Source organism: Tamandua tetradactyla, chromosome 23 (genome assembly GCF_023851605.1).
Source record: "Tamandua tetradactyla isolate mTamTet1 chromosome 23, mTamTet1.pri, whole genome shotgun sequence".
NCBI classification, from domain to species: Eukaryota; Metazoa; Chordata; class Mammalia; order Pilosa; family Myrmecophagidae; genus Tamandua; species Tamandua tetradactyla.
Window position 1 is genome coordinate 13,548,532 of NC_135349.1, and position 10,814 is coordinate 13,559,345.

At 44.3% G+C, this 10,814-nt stretch overlaps 1 long non-coding RNA gene across 1 annotated transcript; it reads right to left on the reverse strand.

Annotated features, from left to right (window-relative positions):
- Positions 1-2,152: 2,152 nt before the first annotated feature.
- Positions 2,153-8,246, reverse strand: LOC143666497 (uncharacterized). Its single transcript, XR_013167662.1, has 4 exons — positions 7,787-8,246; positions 5,441-5,522; positions 3,664-3,739; positions 2,153-2,366 (listed from the first exon to the last, which is right to left on the reverse strand). It is a non-coding gene; the product is annotated as an uncharacterized LOC143666497 (long non-coding RNA).
- Between the last annotated feature and the right edge of the window lie 2,568 nt (positions 8,247-10,814).

The window sequence follows — 10,814 nt, forward strand, 5'->3', positions numbered from 1 at the left end:
CACAAACATCCCTATCTCTGGGGGTAATGTGCCATTTTATCAATAGTTTTTCTATCATGTGAAGATCATAACCTCTTCATATTCTTAGCTCTGTTCTTGAGTTCTCCAGGGAATCCCCTTTCTCAGGTATTAATCTCGGCAGCCACGCTCATTAATATGACAAGGCTCTCTGGTTTTAAACAGCTCTTCAGACCCAAACAGGCCATAATTGAATGGAAGATTTAATTGTTTTTTTTTTTTCTCTCTCTCTCAGCAAACAATCAGGCCAGGAGAGCAAGGACATTGCAGACAAAGCACCATTCAACTCAGGAATAAAAGGAGTGTGTTTCCATTCACTAATAGGCAGAAATGTCACTGGCTTTCAGAAAGGCTGACTCGGGGCTCAGTTCGGAGGAGAGAGCTATTGAATACCTCCTTCTGGCTGGCAGACAGCTCAGCCATGGCTCTCTCTTCCCCTGTCACTCCTGTTGATTTGCCTTCAAGGTGGTCATTCAGAGGGAGTGAAAGAAAAGGCCACTGTTTGCCATTTCAGGCCCAGAGATTTAGCTGAGACGCCCATCCAGCTGAAGCTTTCAGCTCGGCCGGCTCAGCCCAGAGCTTCCAGCAAATGGAGCTCACGCCACGCCTTGACGTCTTTTGTTCATATTAAGTGGGATCCTCTCACTAAAGGATAATCCCCACCCCCACCCCATCCCTGAATAAAAACACCCCCACAAAGCTTCAAAGTACAGCCAGGGACATGGCTTGATGGATCAGTAGCTGCGCCTGGATCAGCAAATTCCATTTTGCTCTATAAATCAACTCAGTAAATCATGTTTTTAAGCTTATTGACAGTCAGCATCTACTCTGCTTTATTACCTGCGGCCTGACCTCACCCTTTCCATCTATTTGCACTTAATTTTCTAGTTGTCTGCGTTCTAGCTGGAAAACTTGATAAAACCCACATTTTCAATATTTTTTTTTGTTGGCTCTGAGAAAATAGAAGAAGACATGTCCGAATAGATAGACAATATTCTGTATCATTTTGAGAGACTTAGAATCAGAGAACAGGTTTATAATCTGGTGTCAAGGAGACATGGCTACCGAGCAGGGAACACAGTGGCAAAGCTGGACACACTTTTATCTTCACTGGAGCCAGAGCTCCAGATCTGGTGCCTTGCAGTTGGAATGGGATCTAAGCACATCACACTTGCCAGGGTCCATGATAGATATTATCAAACATGTTTAAAGCCATGTAACACTGATTTTGGAAGGACCCACGCCCGAATGCACTTCCACCATGACTGTTAATCAAAGAAAGACCAAATGTCCCTATTACCATTTGGCAGACACTGTTTACCAAAACTAATATCTCCTTCTTCCTGGATGCATTACTCAGAGTCCACATAGGAAAGCAAAAACCACAATTGATAATTCAGCAGAAGGCATAATGGTTTCACATGTATCGGAGGCTGAAAGAGTGAAAAAGTAACACTGGGGTGACCCAGAAGTAACAACTGCAGAATGTGGCGGCACATCTCCAAAGGGTGGAGTAGAAGTTTGAAAACCCAGAACTCAAATGGTGCTGCCCATTGGTACTGGTAGCTCAGAGGTGGGCGATGTGTCTTGTTCTGAGAAGGCTGAAAGGGGCTGGAAGAAGGAAGCCACTGCCCGGGCTGGGGTGACATGCTCACTGGAACAGTGAAGAAGCAGGAAGGAGCCAGTCTTTTTCCCCTCCGCCTGCCTTCCAGTGTTCCAATCTAATGAGGCGTCAGCAGAAAAATGTGGCATGTGGCTCACAGAGTTCCAGGTTCAGTATCACCAGGCAGAACATGGCAGAAGCATTTGGAGCTGAGAGAAAGAAGCTTTATAACTGTGCATCTACTACATTCAGCCTCACTACCCCCTCTTCTGACAATAATAACCTCAATATGCCTCTGCCCAACAAAATACAACTCTTCTTTGTGCAATGAAAGGTGCTTACATCCAGATCTCACTGGGGTAAGCACAAAGTCCTAACAATTGTTGCACCCATCAACTGGGTTTCAGTCGTGATATCCATCTTTGGGAGATGTTAATTCCTCCTTTCACTTGGTTATAATTCCACCCAAAATTCTGCCACCTAAAGAATAGAGTTTAAAGTTAACAGTACAGCAATTATTTTATTAGATAAGGGAAAGAAGGAATGCATAATTATTACACTTCTGTAACTCATCAGAGTGGATAATTATAAGTGCACTCTTCCACTACCATTCCGCGTTCCTCTTGCCCTCAACCAGCTCTTCAGCTGATCATGGTTCATGACCTTGGGCTATGATGTAGAACTTCATTCCTGAAGAGTCTGAATGTTGAATGAGTAATGGTGCCCATAACTGAGATAACATGCTCTGAAGGGAAAACACAACAGATGCAGGGAGCATATAAGAAAGGGCTCGGGTGGGCCACGGTGGCTCAGCAGGCAAGAATGCTTGCCTGCCATGCCAGAGGACCCAGGTTCGATTCCCAGTGCCTGCCCATGTAAAAAAATAAAAAATTAAACAAAAGATTAAAAAAATTTAAAAAAAATTAAAGAGAGGGCTCAACCTGGTCTTGGAGGGTCTGGCAGGGGAGTGAACCTGCCCAGAAATAAACTCCCCAGGGAAGAAAGAGATAAGTGAAGATCAGGTGAGTAGGAGGTTTCCACAAGGGAGGTACAGGAGGTGCTGAAAAACATTCTGGGCCAAGAGAACGGCAGCCCCAAGGCCATGGTGTCGGGTGGTGGGGGGTGGAGAATGTGGCACATATAAAGAACTGAGAGCAGACTGGGGTGGCTGCAGTGTAGAGAGGAGCTTCTGGATGATGGAGCTAAAGAAGCAGACATCAGCCAGAGACTGCAGAGACGCGGTGGCCACTTAGAGAATTATATAGCACATCCACAAAACCATGGGCAGCCATTAAATAACTTTAAGAAGGGGAACAGCATCATCTGGTGTGTATTTTGAAAGTGGGGAGAACGGATGGTAGGCAACTAGAGGAAATGTTCATGGACCAGTTAGGACTGCTGTGATCTGGTTGACACATGAGTATGACTTGGATTAGGATGGAGGCAGCAGAGACAGAGCCAAGTAGAAAACTACCAAATATATTATGGAGCAAGTGAGTAAGGGAGCACTTAAGGGGAAAAATAAAGAGAGAAGGGATGAAGAGGAGCAAACACAAAAGTTACAGACAGGTAAATCTTTAGTCTTCCACCTGCAAGTCCAGTGCTCAGGAATAAGTGGCTGAGAGAAGGATTCAAGGTGCAAGAGACAGGGCAAAGTCTGCCTCACCATGCAGCCATCCCTTCCCTACTTTCTATCCTGCTCCTGCCATAGAGACAAGAAGGGGATGGGAGAGGGAACCATGGCTGTTCCGTGAGTAGAGTGGCCAGAGGGGACCAGCAGGAGAGACAGTTGAGTTGCCAGAGTACAGAGATAGTTCAACAATGCAACTGTCAGTCAACCTCCCTTCTGAGCAGCAGAGCTTCCTGAAAATACCCTTCTACATAGACATATTGAAGAACTGTCTCTACTCCGCCTACAATGGGAATGAACTATCTGCAGCTCCAAAGTGTCAAAGATGGCAATTCCAAAAACTAGGTCAGAGCTGTGAAGTGAGGCTCTACCATTATACCATTTTGTATTTTGTGGGTCTCATGGAACTTACGTGTTCTTCTTTCTAACCTTAAAATGATACCCAAGGGGAAGGCGGTGCCATGGTGGCTCAGAGGCAGAATTCTCACCTGCCATGCCAGAGAGACCCAGTTTCGATTGCCGGTGCATGCCCATGCAAAAACAAAAGAGAGAAAAATGATACCTAAAGGGAGAAACATTCTAATCTCGTGTCTCCCTCCTCTGTCTCTCTGTCTGTCTCTATCTGTCTGTCTTTCTCCCTGTCTCCTCCTCTGCTCTTCCACACCCAGCTTTATAGAAAGTGTAGCTGTTTGACATCTCAGGATCACCTAAAAAGAGCCACCACTTCCTAAGGGACCTACCGGCTGCTTATTTGGACTTCAGGTGGGGAAAAACATATTTTTGCAAATCACAGTGCTACTCAGTCCTCTGTACCATTTTGCAGATGGCGCTGAATGGGGCGGGGCGGGGGGTGTGGTTTTTAGGAAACTCATTCTCCTAGCTAAAGTAATCATTTGTAAGCCTTGCGGCATTTGGGTGGTAACTCAAGGGTCTGTTTTAGAAACACAGGGCATTAGATATTCCAAAGTAATACTTGGCTATGAACAGATCACAGACTTTGAACTACTGACTTGTCCCACGGCCTTGAAATTCTGGTGGATTCCAAGAGAAGTAGAATACTTAGGAACACTTAGAACCCCCTAAGTATTCCCAGGAAATGTTCATTTCCCCCCCCCCAGGACCCAACACTAATCAGATGTGTAGGCGTCTGCCCAAGGTTAGTCTCTAGTAATAAAAACTATGGTTTCAGATCCTCCTCAAATGCTAAAAGATTCCCAACTGGGGGCTGTCCATGAAAAAGCCACTTGGTGTCTTATTTAAAACATGCAGAGAGGAAATATAGTATTTGTCACTGAAAAATTTCTGGTTTGGAAAAGTGATATTTCAAAGCTGATATAAGGATTCTGGATGACACATTATCGCTTGCTGCACTCCTACTGTGCGTCAGTTGTCATGTGAGGTGCTGGAACCATGGGTCTACTGCTGTTCAGTAATTCTTTGAGCATCTCACCATGAGGGGGGCAGTCTGAGCAGTACACATACAATTAAAATGACTATGAACTCTGCTGTGGCAGAACCACGAACCCAGACTGAGGGGGTCAGTAAAGCTCCATCAAAGGCCATAACCCCTGGCAGACACTCAGTGATGTTTGTTGACTGAATGCTTGAGCACACAATTTCATCAACCAGAAAAGTGAGGGTCATTCGTGGCAGACAAAGGAAATAACACCCTCAAATGCCTCGGGAGAGTACGCGTCTTTGCTCAACTGACATTTAAGGGGTTCTTTGGTTATCGTATTTTTTTTCCTGGGTGTTTCTGAATTGAAATTTGCAATCCTGGAGTTCATGGGCTTCAGAGTATAATAATATAACAGCCGTGGAGAGAAAGAACCTTTCTCAAGGCCTGGGTCCCAGGCTGTGAGGACCTCGTTGGGCAGGACTGAGATGAAGCTTAGGGAAGGTCACTGGGTGAGCCAAAGCACGTGCTGCAGCCGGAGCTCAGGGCCACTGAGGTCCTTCACCAGAAAACCCATCTCCAGGACTCTGTGTGGGCCTCGCCCGCACCTGCTGCCCTGCAAGCCTTTGTCCACATGGAGGGGGATAGGACCAGAGAGAGCAGCCAAGAAGAGAAGTCCCACTGATGGCAGCGCTTTCATGTTCAGAGGACAGGGCATTTCCTTCTGCATCATGAGTGCCTATGCATCCAGCCTGTCATTCATGTATTCAGTGGGCATCCAAGGAACACGTACCTGTGCCTCCTGGCATCCAAGGTCCTGGAGGTAAAATAGTTCAGGTGTCTGCACTAGCATAGAGCTCATCCTCACGAGGAAGCTAGGAGAGGAAAACAGTTAGGAGCTGCAGTGTACACACGAGCTGTGAGCACAGACAGACAAAGGAGCTGGAGCTGCCCAAAACACGCGGGCTGGGAAAGGTCCACAAAGGAGGCACTACAGAACATAATAACCACCTCTCAATATGGTTACAGTTGACTAGGAAATTTCTGTTTGTATTTTCTCCTAACAAGAGATGGAATGAAAAAAAAATGTACTTGGGTTTTAGCCTGTGGCTTTTAAAATCAACCCTGAACCATGCTATATCCTCACCTAATTCTGGAGATCCAAGAGATTAATGTGTGTGTGCGCGCGCGCGCGCGTGTGTGTGTATTTGGGAATGTTTAAAGAAGAAGCGATGAAAGGTTAATTTTGGAAATAGGCCGTATGCCGTTTGACTAACATGGTAAAGCGTAAGTGTTTGCTTTTGTTCTAAGACATATCCATTTTTCTTAAGCAGAGGCCTTGGGGATCAGGAACAAGGAGTTTATTTTAAAATAAAGGTTATGAAGAATGATAAGGCCCTGGAGACAGTTTTTCTGGGATTTCTAAAGCCATGTGATTGTCAGCTTGGAGCATGAGGTCAGCACTGGGCTTCTGGGGTCAAACTTGCTTATTATTATTATTATTTTTTTTTGTATGCTGTATGGCAGGGTCACATTTCATTATTTTTCCATGTGAGTATCCAATTATCACAGCACCATTTGTTGAATTTTTGTTTGTTTGTTTTGCTTGTTTGTTTTTTGTGATGTACATGGACCAAGCTTGCCTGTTTTTTATTTTCAGATAAAACTGAGAATTGCCTTTTTAAATATTTTCAGAGCTAAAGTGGCTCAAGCCACTGGTAAGCTCTCATTTGTCCTTCCCATCCTAATGTCTGGATGTGAATGTGTGAAAAATAGACTCAAGACAGCTCTGCAGGCTTGTCTATGGAGGGCTGAAGAACTAGGTTCTCTCTTCTTTCCAACTACAGAAGCGTGCCTGCATTGCCATAACAAATACATGTGCTGGATTGGCTTAAACAAGGGGAATTTATTGGCTCTTGGTTTTGTGGCTAGAAGACATCCAAAATCTAGGTATCAGCGAGGTTTACTTTCCTCCTGAGGACTGCAGCATTCTCTGGCTGGCTGCTGAGTATCCTTGGAGCTCTACATTTGCCTCCCATCACATGGCAATGTTCTCTCCTTTCCAGCTTCTGTGACATCCTGATTCTCTTTATAAGATCTCTAGGAATCTCCATGAAGACCCACTCTCAATCAAGTAGGCTACACTTTAACTAAAAATAACATCTCAAGAAGTTATACATGTGGATTAAGATTAAGAACATGCTCTTTTTTCTGGGTTTCATAACTCAATCTACCATACCAATGAAATAAAAAAGTTATCTGATATATTTTTCTTATTTCTCAGTTTTGCCTTGGATTTTAGTGGTGACAACCCCTCATACGCTAAAGATGATCTTTAGCGCTCTCTGACACATGAGAGAGAGGTTAGGATGCCATATTGGATGGAGCATGAGGTAGTGACCAAAGTTTTGTGGAAATAAAGAACATCCTACATAAGAAAAACAACAAGTAATCAGAGCTAACTTATGCCAATGTTTTAAAACACGCTCCAAACTAAAAATTACCAGCTTGCTTTCTTAGTTGGCTCTTTCCCTTGGTTCTTCTTTCTTGGTTGATGAACCTGCCCGCTGGCCCAACCTAGAAATCACTGAGTTTAATCTTTCCTCATCAGGCACATTCAATTACCAAATCCAGATGTTCTCCCCGTGGCCCTCTGAGACACCTTGATTTTCTTTCATGGGCAGTCACTGCAGCTTCCTAGCAGACTAGCTTTAGTCTTCCCCTTTCAAGATATTTTTTCCCACTCCTGAGTCACAGTGTCTCTTTAAAACAATCCTGAGCTTAAAGACTGGGCTTGTTCCCCTCTGTCTGTGAAAGATAGTCAGAGCTCCTCAGCATGGCATAGAGGACCCTTCCCAAGTTGGCCTTAGCTCCCCCTTGCAGTTTCATCTTCTACCACCCTCCCCTGGCCACCTCCCCCCCCACATTCCTTGCTACAATGAGAAGGACCAGCTTCTTGTTCCTTCTCTGCCTACACCTCCTTCTATAACTTTGGTCCTTTGCACGCATTGTTTCCAAAGCATAGAGTGCTTTCTCCATCCTTCTCTTTCTAGCATGCTTGCTCTACCCTCAGGGCTGGAATAAGGGTGGGGGGTGGGGGGTTGGGAATAGCAGGCAAGTGAGGTCTGGGTATGTTTACCTCACGAGGGCAGGGATCCAAGTTGTCCTGTTCCTCACTGTATCTCCAAAGACCAGCAAACGACTTGGTGCAGGGTAAACTCTTATGAACTACCACGGGGTGAGTGAGTCAATGAATGAACAAGTAAAGAAATGATGTTTCACAAGAACAATTATCCTCTCTGGGTCTCATTACATGTTCTGAAAATGGGGGTCCTATTACAATCTTCCTTGTCTTCCTGGAAGGGTCGTGGTGTAAAAAACTGGGGTTCACCCTAAACCAGATGAACTCACCTCAGCCCAAAGACTGACACGTACCTCCCTGCCCAAACCTTGTGCCCGTTCTTGTCCCATGCTTTCCATCCACAACAGACCAGCTGGAAATCAATGTCAAGTCCAGGATTTCCATGTCTGTTTGGAGACCAGTTAGTAAGGCAGACTTATAGGGGCTGGTCTGATAACCTGCCTCTCTTCAATCCCAGTTTGGTTAACATCTGACATCCTAGCTTGTCTCATGGCCAGCTGGCGCAATTGTTACATCAGTAGAAGTACCAGGAAGCCATAAGGAGACACTGCTCACTCCAGTCAGTGGTGGGCCCCTGCTCATTCAAGCTGGAGATGGGTGCCCCGAACTGCACAGTCCAGCTGTGATGATCTGGCTATTCCTTGGATTCACCCTGGAAGAACCTGGGCCAGTCTCAGAATCTGGCATGCTAACCACTCCAGCATTGCAAAACAGAGAACTGGCTCTTAATTCTTTTGGACAGGACTGCCCAATCCTAGGAACTCTCACAGCAAATTGAAGTCTGGTTTATCCTTAATTATGCAGCGCCAAGGCCAAACCTGACCACGTTCACTGGGCATTTAGAACAGAAACAGCCCTCTTCTTTGCCAGCAAAAGTCTATTTGACTTTTCAACCTATACATTTAAACCTCTTTGTTTGTTTGTTTTGTTATAAGGTAATTCTGGAGCTGCAAATACAGCCCCTCAAGATGACACCTCTAACTGGAAGACTTGCTTTGCAAATTGATGTTAATGTACTTGGCAGTCATCTTGAGATACTGCGTTTACAAATCTGTCCTTCCAATCATTTCAATTCAGTGTGATACCTCTTGGCCCAGTTTCAATAAACATTATAAATGCATGTGGTTATAGAGCAGAGTCTACCCAGCTTAGTTAGATGTAGGTCAAAAGATCCAGATGTTTGTAGTAAGATTTGGACAGAGGATTGTCCTCTAAACATAATTATCTCTTATTTCTAATATGTCTAATGCTCTTGGAATCTACATTTCTATGTGGCATCCTTTTCTGGTTTCATAGATTAATTTATCCTATAAACACTTTTAATCATATTGCCCAAAGGAAATATGTGCAATTCTCCCTTTCCTTTCTTAAACATTAATTGAAATCTAGCTTTGTAGTATTTCTGTGCTATGATACACAAATAGTATTGTTATCTATTTTGCTTCATTTTCTAGTAGGAGAGACAGAAAAATAAATGAGTACAGTACATTCTCATGCATATAATATGGAGTAAGCAAAGCGCCAGAGACACTCTGAAGAGCAAGAACAAAATTCTGCCTGGGTAATCAAGGAAGGCTTCAGAGAGGCGGTGGCAATTGTACTGGGTCTTTATTTATTATGTGATAATAAAGAGGGCATATTAGGTGAAGAAGAAGGCAATGGCAACAGAAAAAATGGGCAAAGTTTACAAATAGGACACTAACAAAGGAAACTCTAAAAGCCAAGGAGCATATGAGGATATGTTCAAAATCATGGTAATTAATTCCTATCAGTATGAGAAATTTAGAAACAGGATACTGCCAAGTGTTTCTGAGATGTGGGGATACAGTTATCAGTGCAGTCATTCTGGAGAGCAATCTGTCAATATTTAGTCAAATTAGATACACCCATGCTCCATGCCCAGCAGTTCAGCCTCTGAGTATCTATCTCTCAGAGATATTCTCTTACAGCTCCATTACAACATCATTTGGGAGGCTGGGGAGTTGGAGGCAACCCCTTGAACAGATGATAATGTGCAATGAACTGAAACTGAGAAGATTAACATAACTCTAAACCAGAGCCATAAAAAGAGAGAGAAAAAGACAGAGCTTGTAAAAGGGATGAAAGCATTTCAGGCAAGGGAAATAAAGCTTGGGAGATATGGTGCATTTCTTTTCCAAATACCAGAAATGCTAGCACTGCATTTGGAAACCAATGAAAGAGGGACTTAGACAGGTAGGTCGGGAGAGAATGCAAAGAGCCTTAGAAGTCATGTTAAAGGGACAGACACTTTATTCTATAGGGGCCAAGTGAAGTTTAAAAGGTGGAGTGTGTTAGTTAGAGTCAGTTGTCAACTTGGCCAGGTGAGCATACCTAGTCTTGTTGCTGCGGACATAAGCCAATGGTACGTGAACCTCATCTGTTGCTAATTACATCTGCAGTCAGCTAGGAGGCGTGTCTGCTGCAATGAGTGACGTTTGACTTAATTGGCTGGTGCTTAAATGAGAGAGCGCAATGTTGCACAGCCAAGCAGCTTGGCATTCCTCATCTCAGCACTTGCAGCTCAGCCCAGGCCCTTGGAGATACAGAAAGAAGTCACCCCGGGGAAAGTTGTTGGAACCCAGGGACCTGGAGAGAAGACCAGCAGAGACCATCCTGTGCCTTCCACGTAAGAAAGAACCTCAGTGGAAAGTTGGCTGCCTTTCCTCTGAAGAACCAACAAAATAATCCCCTTTTATTAAAAGCCAATCTGTCTCTGGTGTGTTGCATTCTGGCAGCTAGCAAACTAGAACATGGAGTGACGTGGCCTTATTTGGATTTTGAGCTCATCATTAGAGCAGCAGCTTAAGACAGGAACCAGAAGGAGGTGATAAGAATCAGAGTACTAAGGGACAATTAATTCTTTCAACGTAAGGGAAGCTCTCCATTTTCAGCTACATTTTCTCCTCCAAAGACAAGTAAAAAGAAATGTGAACTGTGTCACTCAGAGCCCAGCTATGTCAGCGTCCCAGGGGCATCTCTTAACCCTTTCCCAAAAGTCATGAAG